This window comes from Parasteatoda tepidariorum, chromosome 8 (assembly GCF_982258835.1).
Source record: "Parasteatoda tepidariorum strain Cologne lab strain chromosome 8, Ptep-v5.0, whole genome shotgun sequence".
Classification (NCBI taxonomy): Eukaryota; Metazoa; Arthropoda; class Arachnida; order Araneae; family Theridiidae; genus Parasteatoda; species Parasteatoda tepidariorum.
This window is the reverse complement of record NC_141762.1, coordinates 101,908,234-101,930,275: the sequence shown is the minus strand read 5'-3', so window position 1 is coordinate 101,930,275 and position 22,042 is coordinate 101,908,234. Positions and strand designations below refer to the sequence as shown.

General features: G+C 30.1%; 1 long non-coding RNA gene across 1 annotated transcript in view; it reads left to right on the top strand.

Annotated features, from left to right (window-relative positions):
- The window catches only part of LOC147806586 (uncharacterized), a 37,048-nt gene extending 20,426 nt beyond the window's left edge, over positions 1–16,622 (top strand). The window contains exons 3-4 of the long non-coding RNA XR_015428566.1: positions 14,330–14,764; positions 14,897–16,622. This is a non-coding gene — a long non-coding RNA (uncharacterized LOC147806586). The remainder of the gene's footprint in view (positions 1–14,329; positions 14,765–14,896) is intronic.
- Positions 16,623–22,042: the final 5,420 nt, after the last annotated feature.

Sequence of the window (22,042 nt, the reverse complement as noted above, 5' to 3'; positions counted from 1 at the left end):
ATGATAGAATTCACTAAAAGTATATAAATATGTAATAAATAAAATAATTTTGTGATAAAAATGATAAATGAGGTTTATCTATTGTCGATACATTTATTAAAGATTATCAACTAATAAGAATAAGAAATATCAATGAAAACTATATATTTAATTTTAGATGACGTGGCGTACAATATTCCAAAAACGTATTTAATTTACATAAGCAAAAATAAACATATAAGAATAATTCAATTATTTTACAGTTTGCTTATGCGTACCGCAACATCCTCCCCACCCTGGTCAACCTCCAAAGGTATGACCAGTTGGATTGGACGGGTAATATGTTTTCCTTCGACACGAAGAATACAAGTACGAATTTTTCCGTCCCGACCGTTAATTAATTCAACCACGAGAGCTTTTTTCCACACGTGTCTTGGTCGTACATCCTCTTGCAGTAGAACCAAATCTCCTACTCGTGGTGATTGCCGAACATTTTTTACTTGATGATGTGAACGCAGTTCCAGCAAATACTCTTTAGTCCACCTTTTCCAAAACATATCAAGTACATCTTGTTGTTTTCTGTAAATATTAGTGAGTTTATCACCTTTAAGTTCAGGTCCAGATGGAACAGTAGTCAGCTTTCGACCAGTTAAGAAATGAGATGGTGTCAAAGCTTCTTCTGTATCATTCTCACCATGCTCGTAAATCAAAGGTCTACTGTTGAGCGAGGCTTCTATTTCCATCAATACTGTAGCTAAGGTTTCCTCATCTAGTAATGAGCGACCAAGTGACTTTCGAAGGCACCGTTTAGTTAGACCTATTAGTCGTTCCCACCATCCTAGATTATCAACTAATAAGAATAAGAAATATCAATGAAAACTATTTAATTTTAGATGACGTGGCGTACAATATTCCCAAAACGTATTTAATTTACATAAGCAAAAATAAACATATAAGAATAATTCAATTATTTTACAGTTTGCTTATGCGTACCGCAACAACATTGGTCATTCTCATTTACACCTGAAAAAATAGCCAAAAAACCCAATTTTTGTAACTGGGCGGGGCTACCCGACACATCTTGAAAGGAGCTAAAAAACATGTTTTTTTAAATTTCTATTTTTTTAAGTTAAACTATTCTTTTTTTGGTTTATTCTTTTTGCATTATTTAACTAGATGCTAAAACAATAGAAACATACAAAAATATTGATTATTACTCAATATTATACAGAAATATAAGCAAAACTCCTTAGGTGGGCGGGGCTACCCGACTCTCTCCTATATACGTATATATATATAGGTAGAGGAAGCACGTTTGATGAAAGTGAAATCAGTAAAAGAAATTTACAATCTATGGGTGTAGCATCAGATAATTTTGGTCATTTATTAATTCCGATCTTATTAAAACAATTGCCTCATAACTTAATAATAGAATATCATCGTAAAAGAGATCATAATAAATCAGGCGATATCAGTTAATTAATGAAATTCATAAAATTTGAAATCGAATCTCGAGAAGCAGCTAATGCAGTTTCTGCAATTTCTATGAAAACTCACGAACCAGCTAGATCAAAAAACGAAACTAGGTGGTATCTTAAAAACAAAAATATTCCTACATCAGCCGCTTTAAATACAATTGTTAAAAATTCTTGCATTTTTTGTAATTCATACTCTCATACAGGGCTAAAATGTAAAATCTTTACTGATGAACAGAAACGTTTTAAATTAAAAAAGGAAGGACGCTGTTACAAATGTTTTTATAAAAACCATTTGCTAAATAAGTGTAAAATTGAAATCAAACTTTGTGAAATATGTCAAAGTTTTCAACATAATTTATTGTTTTGCCCAAAGTTAAAAAATAACAATTCATTACAAACTTCTCCCCCAGATAAAACCGAAACTATTCAAATTCAGGAGAATCAAGCGGTAATGTCTTTTTTTTTTAAACCTAATCAATCATTAAATAATACTACTTTATTGCAAACTGCTAGAGTTCATGTCGAAAATGGATCTAAAAAATTAATAGCTCGAATACTTAATGATTCCGCGTCTCAAAAATCTTTTATTCAAAAAATTTGGCTAAAGCATTAAACGCGAAAAGTTTAAGAAAAGAAAAACTTTTTGTTTACACATTTTCAAATCGAAATCCTTTGGAAAAGGAATATGAATGTGTTCATATCACATTACGCAGCAGGTTTTCCCCCTACTCAAGTATAAATATTGAAGCATTAATTACCGAGGATATTGATCCCCAATTAATAGAAACTTTACTTTCTCAGGGATTTAAAATCGCTGATTCATGGAATGATAAGAAACCCATTCAAATATTGTTAGGTGCTGATTTCTTATATTCTACTTTAAAGGGTGAGTTATTGAAAATAGGCAGTAAATTATTCCTTCAGCCGACGTTGTTTGGAGCAGAGTTGGCCGTTGATTACAGTAATCGATTACAACTGTAATTGATTACAGATAATTACAGCTATCAATTACTTGTAATCACGATTACAAGTAATCAATTACTTGTAATCCTGATTACAACTTTCAAAAAATTTTGATTACAGCTGTAATCATGATTACAATTTTGATTACAGTAATCAATTGCTTGTAATCATGATTACAAGTAATTGCGATTACAAGTAATCACAACAAAAACGATTACAAGTAATTATGATTACAAGTAATCAAAATATATGATTACATGTAATCATGATTACATGTAATTTGATTGCATGTAATTGCGATTACTTGTAATCAAACTATACGATTACAAGTTATTACGATTGTATACTATTGTCAAATTTTTTATGTAAGTATTCATGCGTTTACATATTTTCATGTACATAGAATGTACGCACGCATGAACGTACAATTTGCGATTCCTATACATACAATGTATGCACAAACGTTGTTTGTACGTACAATATTCATAATTATATTGTAATATACTTAATGCAATGCGCATATGCTTAGTACATATAATTATGCATTTATGATACATGTACGCATGTATGTTAGTTTGTACAAAAAGGCAATGTTTTGTATCTTTGTATACATAGACAATGTATGTATGAACGTATATGAAAATAATGTTTATGCGTTTGCATGCTTTTATGTACTTAAGTGCATATCTTGTATAAATTTACTATAATAGCACGTATATACAATGTACGTTTGTATATAAAATTGTACGTATTTGCGTACAATATGTAAGAATGTTATTTAAAGGTACAATATATGCACATAGTTGCGTAAACAAAATGCGTACATGTATACATGCATATTTATATGTACATCGATATATGTGCACGCAAAGTATGTACTTATGTACAACTTACGTATGTACTTGTATAACTACATACTTTGTTAATACTTATGCGCATGTAATGCATTGATGTACAATAAAATAGTTATATGCACAATGTATGCATGTGCATACAACGTATACATGTACATAATTACAAGTAATGTACAAATACATGCGTATATTTAAATATATGTAATTACAATATACACATACATTGTGCATACATTAAAAAAATTTATATAAGTAAAGTTATTAAAATTTGTTATCATTTCTCACTACTCCAGTACGATGTACTCCTTCCAATAAAATGAACTCGTATCATCTTATTAATTTTGAAAACAAGTTGCGGTTTGAAAATGGAAGATATGAGGCACCGCTTTTGTGGAAATCTGAGACTGCTCGTGAAAATGTATGTGATAATTTTGAGATCGTGGAAAAAACTTTTTGTTTACTAGAAAGGAGATTTAACGCTGACGAACCTTTATTTGAAAGATACAATGAGGTTATGAAAGAACAATTAAAAGAAGGGATTATCGAAACTTGTAATTCTAATTGTTTTGTGGACTAAACAATGCCGCATAGGGATGTTTTCAAAGAAAATTCTTCCAGTACATAAACAAGAATAGCTTATGATGCCAGTAGTAAAAAGAATAGTTTATGATGCCGGCGATAATTTAAATGCTAATCTTGTAGATATGATTTTAAAATTTCGGGAATCATAAAATCGGATATTGCGGAGATATGGCTGGAGCGTTTTTACAAATACAAGTTTGTGAAACGATTGGAACTTGTATTCTCCCTCATTCTGCATAAAGTTCTCGAGTACATCCGAGCATCTTAGTTAGTCGGGAAATGGAGGAAATTTTATTGACAATAAACTCATTTTAATCATGAAATATAGACAGGAAACGAATCAAACTAGGATGAAGTAAGGTGCTCTGAATTACATTTAAGCTCTCTAGTCAATCGGGAAGTAGACGAACTTTTGATCTTAATATTCTAACCTTATAGGCACGAAAACAAGTTAACTTGTTTTAAAATAACCTTACAGGCACGAAAACAAGTTAACTTGTTTTCGTGCCTGTAAGGTTATTTTAGTTAACTAGAAAGTGGTAGAAAAGTGATTCTGTAAGAAAACTTCAAAGAAATTTAGAATTTTAGATCAAAAAGAAATTTACCTACAGTCCCTGGCCAAATTATCAGACGCACTTTAAGATTCTATGTAAAATCTTAATTGTCATATGATACTATGCAGCTGTATGGTTTTTACGTGACTAAAACCGGTTTGCATTTGTTTACGTTCATGTATTAATTGGTAACTTTGTAATGCAAAAAAATAAATACAAATAGGAAGTATCTAAAAAATCTCCTGAATTAAAACCCATTACATGTATGTTTAAATATAAAAGTATTGCCTAGAAACTCTTGCAAAACATGTCATTATTAAAATACTACAGTGCGTCTCATAATTTGGTCTGATTATTATAATATACTGATATAATACCAGATATAATTACTCTATATTTATATATTATATCGTCTAATTTATTCAATCATCCAATATATAATATAAATAGTCTAATTTAACCAATTGATACACGAACGTAAACAAGTGTAAACCGGTTTCAGTCTCGTAAAAACAATAAAGCTGTATATAGTATCACCTGATAATTAAGATTTTACATCGAAATTAATGGTGCTTCGAATAATTTGGACAGAGATAGTAGATTTGAAAAGAAATTTTGATATTGTTTTGCTAGGAACACCAGTTTAAAAATTCGAGATAAAAAATAACTATTTCGAAAATCGTAAACCTGTACAAAATCCTTTGTTTCAATAAGATACGTTATGTTTTCGACTATATAATTAAAATGGGAAATAAAATGTTTCGTTTCTAGATCTGATCTTTGTCAGCATTTTTTAAAATAACAAAGCATTTTCAACACATTTTAATACTCTTTAAGAAAATCAAAATGTAAAAATTGTAAGTATCATCAAATTCAAGTTTTATTAACCTGGGATTTTAAATTGGCGACTTTAGATTAGAACATTGCAAATATGAAATTACATTAATAAGGTTATAGCAACCCTGGAAAACTAAAACGGAATTGAAATATTTTTTTTTTAGAAAAAAAATAGACGAGAAGTATTTTCTCTCCCAGTGGAGTATGTGTAAATCTCATTCACTTCGATAAGTGCTAGTATAAAAATGTTAAATCTGCGTTCATCACTTTTAAGTTTTTTAAGCTGTCTGCAAGAGCTTAATACTTTTATAAAATTAAAAGTAATGGTTAGGATTTAACAAGTAAGTTTAAATATTCTTTACTGTATGTAATATTGCATTTTTTGTTTCTTATTTGTTTTTTTCTTTTCATTTATGTTATAAGTTTGCATTAATTTATAATTGTATTTTTTTCTTATTAGTGTTTTCTTTAACAATACTTTTTTTTAATCCACAACAAAATTTGAAAGAAGTTTAATGGTTATCGCTTATTGGTTATTGAATATTTATTATTGAATAATTATCACGTATTAACTGATGTAAAGTTATTCAATCTTTATTAGGCTATTTTAGGAAGGATAATTAATTAAAATGCTTAAATTTGTATAACTTAGAAAAATTACTCGTAATTTCAAAACAAGGTAATTACCTTGTTTTGAAATTACGAGTAATTTTTTACTGAACAAGGAATTATGTTCTTTAAAAATTTTATGAATTAGTGATAAATACATAATTACCATCAATTAGTTACATAAGTGTAAATAGTGTATATGCAGCTATCACTATTATTATATGAACTCAGAATGTTATATTTATTGTGATTTTAATAATTTTAAATCTAACTTTAATTTTAAATCTAACTTTAACTTAACCCAATTTTAAGTTATTATCTCAAAATTTCATAGTTTTTAAAGCAGCTAATTTCAATATTAGTCAATATATTTTAAAATAGTTAAAAACATAAAAAATTAAAATCTAGAACCATTGACGGGTTTACAACTATAAATGTTCAACTCCCCGCAGCTGTGAGAGAAAAACACTACCCTGAATATAAGGGGATTTTCGGATTACGCATTGGAACAAAGTAACCATCTAAGAGGCCATTTTGATGGAACTAACCAGAATTTGCTTTACAACCGGAAGAAAACCATGAAAAGTGTCATTTACCTCTGATGATACTTTACGTCAACATTGTGAACAATGAGACACTGCTGTCTATTGCATGATATTGAAGCACAAACTATGAAAACCTCCTACGGTTAGCCCGATGCCAAAGTGATTTTAACCTTAAACTGTATACATTTGAAGTTATTGTACCACAGCATCGTAGTTGTTGCGACATTATTAACTATTATAATATGGAGTTCTATATAATATGTAATATGTATCTATATAATATATAATATGTAGCCCTATATTTTAGCTCATATAATATGTGACCCTTTATAGTTAATAACAATTCCCCCCACTGTGCAGGCTCTATGCAGTATTCGGTTCAATATATGTGTCCTATACTATAGGCAACGTAGCTTTATATGCAAGTTTAACCATAAATTTGCAAATTAATGACTGCAGACGATATTTTAAGTTAAGTTAGCTCTTTTCTTGTATAAACGAACATTTTTTTTTGTTGGATGCATTTTGAGAATTTTGATCCTAAAAGTAGGAGGATAGAAGCAATCTGAAAAAATTAATGTCTCAATAGTTTGAACCCGAGAGCGGTCGAAAGTTTGAACATCTTTACGATAATATTAATTATTTTGCCATATCCTGAGGATATATTAAAGTAATCTGATTATTTCATTACTCAAAAACTGCACGACCGATTTTATTCACCTTTTGTATTTTTACATCAAAAATTACCTTCCTAAAAATTTGTGCCCCTTTTTTTGTGACTATTATTAAATAAAATAAAAAAAGTTGAAAAAGAATATTTTTTTCGCATGGAATTATCTTAGATTAAAACAATTTACTATTTGTATTCCAACACTTTTCAATTTGCTTGAAAAATCTCGACATGCCGAGAAATATGTAAAATTAACATGAAGGAATATAACTTTCGACCCTTCTCCTGCTTTAGGATCAAACTATATTTTGAAATAATTGGAGCATGCATTGTCATTAGTTATAGAGCTCAAGATAACATTTGAGTACATTAGTTGATCGGAAACAGGTTGACATTCTTACAGACGATAAATTTTATGTGTTCAAATAGCATAACGATTTAAACTCGTATAACGTTTGGGGCTACAAATGAGATTTGATCTGTCTAGTCAGTCGGAAATGAGACGAACTTTGTAACAAGTTAACTAAAACGTAGTGACAAAATCATGGTGTAAAAAAAAACTTCGAAAGAAATTTTGATTCTTTTTGTTTAATTGAAAAACAAGGGTTTATAAATTGAAATAAATAAAGCTATTCTGAAAATTATAACCAATATAAAATCATCTGTTTTAATAAAATACATCATTATGTTTTTGACTATACGATTTAAATGCGTAATAAATTATTTCGTTCTCGTATCTAGTTCTGATTTTTGTCAGTATATTTATAACTCTATATCACTTCGCAACTATTTAAATATACTTAAAAAAAGTCTGGATTTTAAAATTCGATGTAACATTTACTTCTAACTTTTTTTAATCATGGAATATTAAATTGGCGACTTTAGTTCGGAGCATTCCAAATCGCAAATTAGGGGGAAACAGTTCAAGATTATAACAACCCTAGAAAACCAAAGTAGTATTGTCTCTCTTGTAGTGAAGTATGGTTAATTCTAATTCTAGTTTTGAAATTTTATTATTTGTGCTTGTATTATCTGAAAGAGCGTCATATATTAGCTTTTTGAAAATTAAGAGAAGATTAATGGTAATGTTTTGGATTTATCTAGCAAGTTTCAAATTTTGTTTCTACATTTATTATATATTTGCATTTCTATTTGTTTTTATTTTCGTTTATTTAATAATTATGTTTAGAATTGTGATTTAATTGTTTTAGGCGATTGCTAGGCGTCACTTTTTTTTATGTTCTTTTTTTATTTCTTTTTTGATGTTCAGTATTCTGAAAAGCTTTTTCTATTTCAGTTGTCTTTAGTTAAGTGTAATTAAAGCGTAGATTGCTTTTCTAATCTTTCATGTCAATGTAAGTAATCTTTTATTTTCTTTATTAACTTATTTATAACTAATATTATTTTAACTATTATTTAATAAATGCTATTTTTACGATAATTTTATTAATGTTCCGTTTTTATATTTGTAATAACTTAAGCCTGTTTTTAAAGTTTTTAAAGCATTGAGCTTATTTTTTTTTCTTTATAAAGAAATACGTTTTGAGTTTTTCGTGATCACTACTACATTAAATGCTTTGATTTATAGTCGTTAGATTTTTGAAAGTTTTAGATAACGACTGTTTGTTTTCTGGATAAAAAAATTTCCACAGTTAATTGTTGTTCTGGTAATATTTTTATTAACTTATTTCCTCGTTTTTAATTTTTTTTCTCACCAGAATTAGTTTATGTCAAGGTTAGCAAGTGCGGTTTTGCTATCTGAAGTACACAGTATCGTTTGGATTCCGCGCAGTATCGCTACTTCAAGCTTTTATTTTTATTTAAAGCTTAACATTTAATAAAATTCAACGAAGAATTTAAAAATTTGCCATCTTTAATGATATTTTTGTCATTTTTCGCCATATATCTATGAAAACTTACGCAAGCAGAAAATAATTAGAACTTATTGAATTCGTTTACACAGATTTCAAATTTCGTAATTTATCATTATTAATCTTGTTAAATCTGATATAAATTCTATTTTTTACACGGTTTTTCCTTCATTTATTTATTTTTTGTTCTATGTAATCTAATAACTTTTTCTTTTTTACTTATTGGTTGTTTTGAAAAAAGATCAGTTTTGATAATTAACCCGCGATTTTACTTATGCTCTTTTATCATACACAATAGACAGATCGAAAAAAAATGAAAAATCTATAAAAATTGCTATAGAAAATTATATCTCCCGTCATGCTAAGTGTTTTATTGCTGAAAAAAAGTGGAGCATGATTAGCACTACAATTGTGCAACAGAATACGAGTTTGTTTGATACGAATTCTGCTCCCAGCTCGCACCGACCACAGTGCTGACGTAAAATATCCTCAGTGGTAAACGGATCATGGTTTAAAGTTCCTTTGCTGTCAGGCTGACCGTGGGAGGTTTTCGTGATTTTTCTCCCCATGTTATGCAATTGCCGTTAGTTCTATAAAAAAAAGTCCTCTAAAAAGGCAAAATTCTCTCAATACTTGATCCAGGAGTTTCCGGATTAAGTTCGAAATTAAAAACAGTTGAACATCGATAGTCGGAAACTTAAAATTTAGTCGCGAGTGATTACAGCAGAGTTTGAGTTGCTGAGGGTATGGAGTATTTTCCTCCCAATGGAGGTGACCATGGTTTGAATCCTAAGGTGGCTGGTTGATATCAATTCTGTCGCACCGACTACAGTACTGACGTGAAATGTCATTAGTTTTAGACAGATGGATCATGGGATAGAATCGCCTTACCGTTGGACTAACCATGGGAGGTTTCCTCTCCATATAATGCGATTGCTGGTTAGTTGCATCATAAAGTCCTCCACGTAAGCTAGTTTGTTCTAATGCTTGGTTCAGGAGTTTTCTTGTCTTCTGGGTCGAGTTTAAAATTAAAATTCTACAGAGTTAAATATTGATGGTCCTAAACTCAGAATTTCACCATCTGTTCATCTCTAGTTAAAAAATTACAGCAGAGTTAGGAAAATGAGAAAGTAACATCGTCTTTGAGGCAGGTAGTTAGATTAGTTGTTCTGATTGTGTAAAAATATTATCTCTTGTTTGAAAGTTTATCAATAGTTTTTAAATTCACATTCTAATAGGTTGATAAATATAGAGAATTTATCGAGGGTTCCTTGGGACTGTTAGAGAGTTGTAAATTTTTTGTTAACCACCATTCACTCATTAAATTTTAATATTTAGATCAAGTCAATTATTTGTTTTGTAATAATTTGGTTGCTGTTAGAAAGTTATCGAAAGTTTAATGCCAGTGCAAAAAAAGGGCAAATATTTAAAAATATATACGTATAATCTTTCTAATAACAATATATTTAACTAAATTATAAAAAGGCATACATTTATAATAAAATGATGATTTCCCTGATTAAAAACTTGGCTTTACTTGATTAAAAACTTCATTCTCTTCAAAAACATAGAAATTCAATATAACAATCAGTATATTTCAAGCTCTCAAAAGCATTTAAAATTTGCCCAACGTGAGTGAGTGAAAATTACTTAAAAACCAAAATGGAGAGGGTATTAGCAATTTCATAAGTAAACTTGACGCGCTTTAAAATTCGGACATATGGGAACACTGTAGATATGTTCGTCATAAAGAATTCAGTAAATCGATTGCTGCACATTGATAGAATCGTGGGCATAAATGCAATTTGTATCGTTCCAAAATTATTTCCACTCCGGTCACATCAGCTCATCTTGATACCCTGGAATCTTGTTTCATTCATATCAATCCAAATTCCATTATTAACGACATTAATTACTCATGACCTCACCATAGCGTGTAGAAATGAATTTTGTCCCCCTCGGCAATTGTGATGTTTCTTTTTATTTCTCTTTCAGCTACTCTGGTTTTTCTAATTCTGTCTCGTGTCGTTATTTTTCCATTTTTGGTTACATACTTTGCACTTTATATTTAAAATTACTTTTGTTTCTTCTCATTTGCATCTGACAAGTCTTGAAAATGGGTACCTGTTTTTGTTCGCTTGAAACATGTCGACTGTTATTTCCAACTTGTATATTCTTGAAGCGAATGAAATTTCTAAGCAAGCCATTTGGATAAGGGATTATTTATTCATAATGTGGCTTATTTTACTGATTTTCAATTTATGTATTTACACAAAAACAAATATCTAGGCTAGATATAGTTCTATAAGTGCGAAATTAACCGATGGGCATAGAACTAAATTTTAGATTATTAATGATAAAACGAGGGAAAATGAAATTTTATCTCATGCAATTTTATCATCGTTCTCTGTAGAAATTTTATCGAAATTATTTTATTTGGATATAAAACCGGGTTTTCATAGTAGAAAGAAATTGGGAACTAATGGTCTGTTTAATATCACGTATTTTTATTTTGTCTTTTTCTTCCTGGAGAATAAAATTTTTAAAGCATGGTTTAAAGTGGAAATTCATTTTAAATAGAATTTTATAATTTCTATTTATAACTGTTTTAGTGTTCCAAAATTGTTTTACAGGGTGCGTAGCGTTTTTAAAAAGTGCTTAAAGGTGCTTATTTTTAATTTAAGATTATTTAAAAGCCCTTAAATGTTCATTTTTATTCGGTGTTTGTAAAAAGTGCTTAATTTTATATCTTTAAAATCGAGATTTTTTCTACGCCTTCTCGAATGTCGTTCTAAATTACAAAAAAAATGCATGATTTTCACAATTTTCTTTGCAATATTTATCAGAAACTAGTTATTTTATCATGAATATGTAAAGGTTTTGAAAATATTATTGAAATTTATTGATTTTATGTTTACAAATTAAGAACTTTAAACTATGGAAAAAAATAATTGTTATTTCTGCACAGATCCTAATTATGATTTTTTTTGGAAAGTGCTGAAATTTTTTTTTTGAGTGCTTAAAAAGTACTTAAAAGGTGCTCAATTTTTGTTACTTAAATATTGCAGCTTACCTGTCATTTTTAATGATTTTCATCATCATATTTTGAAATAATTCTGAAAGGAAAAATTATTTTTAAAAATTTGCAAATCTATGTATCAATTGGTAAATATTCTTTTATTATGAGGCTTAATGTTTCAGACAGACCCTAAATAAATAGATTATTTAGGAAATTTGCGAGAATGTCGTCTGATTCTAACGTAATTTTGAGAGAAAATAAAACCTTATGTCTCAGTTTGACCTCATTTTCGACGTCTCTGTAGTATTCTTAGTGACCATTTTGACGTCAAAAATTTTTGTTCTGGAAACGTGAGTTAAATCATAGATTTTATTTTATATCCGCCGTTGAACAGCCTTACGGCTTCTAATGTTCGACTACGTAGCCTTGTAGTTTTGAACCCAATCCAGAAGACAAGGGAACTCCTGGATGCTTTCGTGGAGGATTTTTGATGGAACTAGCCCGCATTTGCGTTACTCGGAGAGGAAGACCACGAGAACCAGGCTTGACGGTGAGGGGACTTTAACCCATTATCCGTCCGCAGGAGGTACTCGTGGTTTTCCTTTCCAGATAACGCAAATGCGGGAAGTGCCATCAAAATATACGATTGCAAATTTCTCCCTATACTTGATCCAGGGATTCTCTTGTCTTCTGTATTGGTTTCAAAATTACAAGGTTACGTAGTTGAGTCCGGGATAGCCTGGTTAGTAGGGCACTGGGCCCATTGCCAAGACATAGTGGGTTCGATCCCCTTCGGCCGAAGACTCCCCATGTAGTAAATGGTGACTGATGCGCGTTAAATCTGTCGAGTCACAAAGTTCTCTATGCTCCCATAACGAATCATACCTCTGGGGGTACTGATACAGGAGATTCCTTGTCTTCGGAATTAGGTCAAAATTACAAGGCTACGGAGTTGATCATTAGTAGTCGTAAACCCAAAAATTGGGTAGACTGTTTAACGACGGTTATAAAATTAAAATAAAATAATCCTTGATTATTTTTATTGGGTATTATGCCCACTTATTAATTTCCTAAGGACTCAACACCACAAGTACCTTAATTACGTGATGAATAGGTAAAAAGGGCCACAATGACTTAAGGTAGCCAGGCCAAACTACTATGAACTGTTTGTGACTGCAATAGTGTTCTGATCTGCGGGTCTCCAGTAAAGTAGTTCATAATTGAACCGTCGGGGGCTAGGAAGCCTGTGTTTTACTGTTATTCAGTGCTGTATATGGCTAGGGTTTCTGAAGGCTTTGACAATTGAAAATTTTGAAGTTTTACGATTGTTTTTTTAATATCCAATCCAAACAAACTCCTGAACTCGAGCCGCGATTGCTCAGGGATCGAGCGTTTGCCTTCCAATGAGATGAACCGATTTCGTATCCCAGTCATGGCTGGTCGATACGAATTTCACTTCCGGCTGGCACCGACAACAGTGCAGACCTGAAATATTCTCAGTGTTAGACGGATCATGGGTCCCCTTGCCGTCAGGCTAACCGTGGGAGGTTCTCGCGGTCTTCCTCTCCATGTAAGGCAAATGCGGGCTTAGCTCCATCAAAAAGCCCTTTACAAGGCAAAATTGCTCCCGATACTTGATCCAGGAGTTATCTTGTCTTCTGGATTGGGTTCACAATTAAAGGCTACGGAGTTGAACATAAGTTGGGTTTGGGGTGGCTGTTCAATGACGGTTATAATATTAAAAAAATCCTGTACTCGGTACAGTACATTACTTTAAATAATTTATACATTTTTACATTAAAATGTGTATGGAGTCATAGGATTTAAAAAATGTTCATTTTATGTATACATAAAATGATTAATCTTAATTAAGCTGAAGTTGGACTTTTTTTTTATCTTAACTAATAGCATAGGGTCAAGGAATCGCACTTTTACCAGCATTATTAGATTTTAATTTGCGTATTGAGTAAAATTGTAATGTATAAGCATATATTTATAAAAATGAGTTGATGTTCATTTTTTATAACGCAATATTTATAACGCTGGTTTTTTTTAAATTGTGGATTGAAAATATTAATAGTTATAAAAAGATTCTCTGAATTGTTTCTTAAAGGTTTAGTTATTTCAAATTTGGAACCTTTATCTTTAAATAAAGCAAAGAAAAAACCGATTTAAAATAGGGAAATTTTCTAAAAAAAATCCGTTTTTTTTTTATCTACTCAGCTTAGATCTACCTCTATCCAGCGATTCAAAGTCGTACAGTTTTTTTTTTTAATTGGCGATGCTTGTTTCATTTATTGCTATTAGTCTTATTATTCTTTATATATTCTTTATATTGGTTTGTAATATTTGATCTTGTTTCTTGCAGACGAAAACAAGACAGGATGATTTCTTGTAGTATGAGTTTTGTAAACCCAGGTGGCAGGATAGGATAGTGTCTTGGAAATCCTGCTGGCAAGACAGGGTGGTGTCTTGGAAATCCTGCTTGCAAGACAGGATGGTGTCTTGGAAATACTGACTGACAAGATAAGATAGTGTCTTGGAAATCGTGATGGCAAGACAGGATGGTGTCTTGGAAATCGTGATGGCAAGACAGGATGGTGTCTTGGAAATCCTGACTGGCAAGATAGGATAGTGTCTTGGAAATCCTGACTGGCAAGACAGGATGGTGTCTTGGAGATCCTGCTGGCAAGACAGGATGGTGTCTTGGAAATCCTGACTGGCAAGATGGGATAGTGTCTTGGAAATCCTGACTGGCAAGATGGGATAGTGTCTTGGAAATCCTGACTGGCAAGATAGGATAGTGTCTTGGAAATCCTGACTGGCAAGATAGGATGGTGTCTTGGAAATCCTGACTGGCAAGATAGGATGGTGTCTTGGAAATCCTGACTGGCAAGACAGGATGGTGTCTTGGAAACCCTGATTGGCAAGACAGGATGGTGTCTTGGAAATCCTGACTGGCAAGATAGGATAGTGTCTTGGAAATCCTGATATCAAAACTGGTTGTAGAATGAGCTGGAAATGGGTAAGTACAATTTTTAAATTTTTTCCTTTTTTGTCAATTTTTATGGAGCCATTTCTGCTGCATCGAATGGCACAGACTTTGATTTTTTTCGACTAGAAATCGAGTTGATTTTTTTCAGTAATTCAAGCGTATCGAGATTTAGAAACTGTTAAATTTAATCGGGATTGAATTCCGGAATTTAATAACCCTTTTTAATTCACATTTTTACTCTTAATTTCTACTTTCATTTCTCTAGGAGAAATAATCCCGCACACTTGTAGCTCATCCCGCATACTAAACTCTTTTTAGGTTTGTAAATCCACTGGCCGATGTACGCAATTATATTTTATGAATTTAATGATAATCCTAATGTGAATTACAATTTCTGCAAACACGGTTAATTCCGTCCAGTTTTGGTTGTTCTCTGTTTTGTCAGTCTTGGGTATGTTTGTAAAATCTAGTTTTTAAAAAATGTGTTATTAATTCAGAATTAATTTAAGTCGCGACTAATCATATTTATATTATAAATTGAGTTAGCCGGGTTAGCCTGATTGGTAGAGGACTGTACTCACAATTATGATAACGGAATCCAGCCGACTGCAGACCCCGTGTATTAAATGGTGACTGGTGCACGTTAAATCTGTCCGGTCACGGAGTCCTCCATGCTCTCTTAACAAACTGAGGGTGCTGGATTGGAGATTTATCGTTCTTTGGTTCAGGTCAAAATTACGAGCTGTGGATGAAGGTATGGATCCGCCCTATGAATAGGCATGAGTGTAGAAGTCGAATTCTTGGCCATAGAGGGTACCCCCAAAGCCTTAATAGCCTAAGACAACAAATGTTAAGTAAACTTTTTTTGAGGTCATGATTTTCTAATAGAGAATTTAAAATCACGGACTCAATTCCTTTCTACAGTTATACACAGACAGCCTTTGAAATAACCGATCTCATGACCTTTGGATTGATGGTGTTCTCTAAACGATAATTACTAGTGCAATAGTACTTGAACTAGGGCATGAACCTTATTTTGATAAATTGTCGCATTGATTCTCCCACTTGTCAAGAATTGCAAAATTAGTTATTTATTACGACTAGTTTCAATTCGGTACTTCTAATTGGTATAGATTTTTTTTTTTTAAATTTAGAAATGTTATATTCATATGGATACATTTACTAAATCTAACAATTTTTAGAACTAATTCTTTTTTCCCCCGAATGTTTAAAAAAAAATATTTTTAAAATGGTCATGTTCTCATGTCTTTTAATTGTTGTTTAATTCTTTAACTTAAAATATATTTATGTTTTTTAAAAAAAAATTACATTTTGGTTATTTTACTTGAAAAAATAATTATTTATAGCAAAATTGCATTCACATTTAAGAAAAAAAAAATTCGTTTCTGAAAGGTTACATACTTCAAATCTTCAACTCATCAAAAATAACGGCTGTTTACTTTAGAACTGTTGCCATAAAGTCATTATAAATAAGAAAAATTGAGTACAGTAGTTTTGATCGTTACGCTTATGATTAAAATAAAAACAAGAATAAAAGTTAAAATCGTCTAATGGTTGCTTATCTTCATTTCTAATAGTAGATCTCTCACAAGTGAAAATAATTTCGGAATTGAAAAAAATTATCCTTTAAGATTTTATGCTAAAATATATTTTCAAAAACAGTTTTTTATTTATTCAAATGAGAACAAATCACTCATGATAATATTTTATTTCAAACACGTATAGTTCCTACTATAAAGTTAAATATTGTTTTAATTATTAAACTCTTTCTTTAAAGTCGCCTTCAACAATTTAATTTAAATGTCAAGGATAGACAAAGTTTTTAGTTGATTATACCGAAAAAAATTAATGATCAAATATACACCATGTAAAAAATAAAAATAAAAAGACTGGAAATTTTCAAATAGGTTTGAAAATATCTAATTTAGTCTTTCAATATTGATTTTCCAACAGTTACAAATCGGCTCCATAAGCATTTCCATTAATTTGAACCAAGGTTCATCTCCTTAAATAGCTCTTCATATATGCTCTGTGATCTGTGAGAAAATGGTGCAATTAAAAAATTTTCTTGATTGCATCAGAGTTACTTTGAAAGTAAATATTAATGTAATTTAATTATGTAAGGGCATATTAACTACCGAAAAGAAGACTAAAATAACCGAAAAAATTTATTACATTGATCTAGTTTTTTTTAAACTTTCGAAATGGCAAATTTGTGTTACTCAGACTAACCACAGGTTGACAAACATTTCAGTTTAGAATAACTTAGTTTACTCATTTATAAAAAATAAAAAAAAAACTCACTATAAGGGAAAGACAGTTTAAAAAAAATTTAGATTTTTATGCCAGATAAGGATAATTTCTCTTAAAATTTAATAAACTTTATGAGTCAGAAAAATATCTTCAGTATTAAAATAATAAGTTCATTGTTTTAATTATTGTTTATGAAAATAATGAATGGGTAGGACTTTCATTAACGTCATTCTTTTTTGAATCATTCTTTTAACATCACCTTTTTTTGAAAAAAAATTTTAAGTCGATGCCTACTTTGTACAAATGTATCACTATATAAAACTATTAAATTTTCATTTCGTTCTTTATTTTAATTCAGAAAAATTCGGTAAGATTTCTAAAATGTTATTTCAAATGTGCTGTTATTTTTTACACACTAAGTAACCTAGTAATGAAATTTTGCTTATTGAAATTTGTTAAAACAGCTATATATCTTATACAATGAAAATCAACATAGAATTAAACACTCTTATAGTAAAATGCTTTGTAAATGTTTCAATTGATGACTTTTTTTTAAAAAAAGTGTAGGTTTATTTTAAGTCAACAAACCTGGATTTGTAATGAAGCATTTATAACTTGGTATGCAAGTGAACTAGCTTGGATGAATCTCAAATTAGTAGAAATATTTTTACAAAATATGTCTTTAGATTAGAGCTAATAGTTATATTATCAATTAAACGAATTCGAAAAGTCGATTCGAAAAAGCTTAGCAGAACTTTTCAGAAACTTTATTCAATCTCGTTTGGGGGGGGATAAAAGAAAAACTTACAATAATAAATTTTAAAAAGCAGCAATGATAATTTTTTTAAAAAACTTTTTCTTGCAAACTTTCCAGTTAAATGTTCTCACTTTTTAATTAAGTTTAATTTTCATAAATTGCTACATTGCCCAATGATGGAAGGAGTACTAATATTTTATGTTTCGTCAAAGTGTGTCAGATTTGAAAGAAAACTGATTTCGTTAAAACTGATTTCGTTCTTAAAACTGCATTTTAATTTAAATTTTCACTTTCGTCATTTTGATTTAGTAGAAAGCCTTTTTTTATCAGTATAGTTACAAAGAGGTGATTAAATAATCAGTATTGATTGATATGATGGATATTTGTTCGAAATTACAATCGAATTTATTTTTGGGTTTATTTCTAAAAGTAGTGAAAATATTTAAAATATCGGGTTGGAGTAAAATTAATTTTGATTTGCCATTGTTGTTTGATTTGTAAATACTTGCTATTGTATTTACACTGGTTTTGAGCTTTAATTATCGAAATGTATAGCTTTAATATTGAAAATTTTGTTCACCAAAAAATTTAGCAGTTAATTAAAAATTAGATCAATCTATCTTTATCATTTCAATCCTAATGTATAACAGAACTATTATAGAATGTATTTGTGAAATAAAATTCAAATTCTTGTTTGTTTTTAACGTTAATGAAATTCTTTTATTTAAACATTATGTAATGTCACTAGGTATGCAACTATTTATATTTCTGAAGATTTTTTACGCAAATATTTGCATTCAATCGTATCTTGAACGCTTCCCATGGTTAGTCTACTCATTCAAAATTTTAAAATCAAAATCATTTTTTTCTTTCTTTTTAAACAAGTTTTAATACATTTTTAACCAATTAGTACTTCCACTTCTTTTTTAGAGACGGTTTTAAAAATGAATTAATAGCAAACAGAAATTATGTATTTTGAGATATAAATTTGAGTTAAACTATTTGTAAGTCATCCATAAATAGCTGTGTAATCGGTATAATTAATGTAGTCATTTTATTTTCGAAAGTCTACATTATCAACTATAAGTATAAATGTTTTATCTGAGTCGATAGTAGTTTTTAACTTTGACGTGCCTTGGATGTTGAAGCAAGTACATTTTCGAAAAGTTGTATATAATGTTCCCCAACGTTAAACGTCATACTATTCTGACTCTAAATGTAATTTTTTTTTTACATTTTTGTACATTTATACATAGTACATTTTTGAAAAGTTACGTATAATGTTCCCCAAAGATGAACGTCTTACCTTTCTGACTCTAAATGTAAATTTTTTCTTTGTATTGTTTTTTCAATATATTGGTTTTGGGAGGATCCCTTTTATTCCCCACTCTCTTAACTACACCGCCAACTTATTTATTGACAATGTACAAAAAAAGAAAATTCAGTTATTTATTAATATTTAGGCATAAAATAATTTTTTTATTTATCTAATAAAACGGTTTTCAAGCAGAAATATTTTTAAAATAACGTTTTAATAGATTTCATATATTATTGAAAAATTAAGGCATACATTAGATTGAGTCGCAATAACTGAGTGGTTAAAAACTGAACTGTCATTGTGAAGGAATGAGGTTCGATCCCCAGCGCATTGCAGTACGCCCAACTTCAGATCGATGGATAAACTTGCCTCGAAATTAAAGGCAGCTTGAGTGCTAAGCTAATCGCATTGCCTTAGTCATGCTGTAGGTTATTTAATTGCTGAGCCTTAACCTTCATGATTCCCCCCCCCCTTTCCGAAAGTTGGTGCTTGCAGATTTGTTTTGAGAAAATTTTTTAAAAAAGTGCATAATTAATAAGTAATATATCTATGAGCATCAGTCAATTTAATTATAATGTTTCAGCTTTTGTAAACATTTATAAGTTAATGATAATTGTCAACGTAGAGCAATTTAATTTAAATGATTGATTGCTATATGAAAATAAATTTCATTGCAGTTTAGCAGAAATTTTTATTCACTCAAATAAAATTATTTAACTTTAACACAAAGGAAAAAAAATCTTTTTTTAAGCATGAAAACTTGCCTAAATTTTGTTTCGCTTGATTAGTTTAAAACCTTTTCTTACAATATTTTCTACCTCGTTTTTTTTTTTCACTCCGACGCTCTATTGTGACGCTTATACCAGATATTGTAGCCACCATTTTCACTTTTTCTCACTTCAAACGAGTAAGGGTTAAAATCAATGTCGAAATTTTTCAACCATGCAATATTGCATTGGATATTTATCTTCCCTTGCAAGTTGTACTTAAAGGTTTACTAACTCAACGAGTATCTTTGTTCTCGATTCGAACTTGTTAGGTTATGAGATTTCTAGGTCGGAAAAAGAACTATAAAAATGACAGAGAGGTTTGCTGAATCGCTTTAACTTTTGCAAATATTATTTTAAGAGTGGTAGTTGTTTTTTATTTAATTTTTTAAAATAATTTTTACTTAGGGAAAAAATTTATGACTTAAAATTATTGCGCAAGAAAAATGTCAGTCCTTAATTTAGATTTAATTTTAATACCGCAGGTTATGGTGTTTTATTATTTATAAAAAATGAAAAATTCTAAGCCTTAAAATTAGATACTACTTCAGTTTACACGATAAATCAAACTCTAAAAGCCATTTTCTTTCCAATCCAATTTGTTTATTAGTACAAAGTATGAGAATCGCCATGGTTAACAGGATAGCGGTGGTTGCAAGTTAATTAAAAAGAATACGAACAACAATGGTTTCAAAAAAGAATTATGGAGAAGTTACTGCTTATGTGAGAAAGGGGTAATTGCAGCAACAGTGGATCTCAATCTCAAAAATGTCCGAAATAACTTTTGAGTTAAATCCAACGTAAGGATGTGGTGGAATGATGTGGGGGAAATCAAATTGAGGTATGTTTCATCGAGAATTATTGCTTGTGTCGAATGCATCAGAAAAATAAGAATTGTTTCTAACATGGAATTTAGAATGTCCTTGAAAAGTTTCATATCTCTAACAATAAATGAAGTTATGGAGTTACACGGTCTTCTCAATGAACTGAAAATAATATTTAGACTTTAAATGCAATATAAATTTACCTTTTTCTTTACTTTTCCTTAAAATTCATTAAATTTAAAATTCATGGTTGTTTTCAAAAGGAAGTGAACAAAGCAAATCTAAAAGTGAAGATGTTTTTGTGTTTCTGCAGGAGCAGCCTGGATTATCTGATGTGAACACGAGCGGACCGTTTTCACTGCATGCGAATTCAGCGATGCGGATGAGAACCTGATTGGTGAATTACATTTACCCATAAAAACTCACCAATCAGATTCTTGTTCTCATCCATGATTTTTCCCCGCATGCAATGAGAATGGCTATAAAATGGGGAATATCCGTCAATGCGGAATATCGGAGGTTAGGCGTTTGGACGCACTACTCGACGAGTACATCATCGAAGAGCATTCATCTCAAAAGTAAAACTCTACGACAGTGAGATTTCTCTATGGTGTTTTCATGAAGTAGTATTTTCATGCGTATGACCTGCGATGTTTCACTTATTTGGAGGGGGGCTGTGGTAATTCCAATTTCATCCTAATTCATTGTATACAGGTGAGCACATCAGATAGTTTAATATTTTTTTCTTGCGAAAACACAGAAATTGTCTTTCTCTTAGATTTGATTTCTTATTCATGCGTAATATTAAATTAAGGGAAGGGGGGTCAAATTTCAAATTTATTTATAATTTTCCTCTTTACTTCCTGTTGCACATTTCACTCACTAACTTTTGCATTTCTCACTTTCTTTTTTAAATTTCACTTTCCTTTGCATGTTTCCTATTTTTTTAAATATTGATTTTTTTTTTCATGAATATTTTATTTTCTAATATTCCAAGTTATTTTATGCATGTTTTTTTTTTGAAATTTTTAATTTAGGTATTTAATTTTATAAATTTTTTTATCCTTTTTTCTCATTTTTAGACCTTAATTGTCTTTTTACAGTTTTTTTTTGTAGATTTTATTTATTTTCATTAATTTAGTTCTA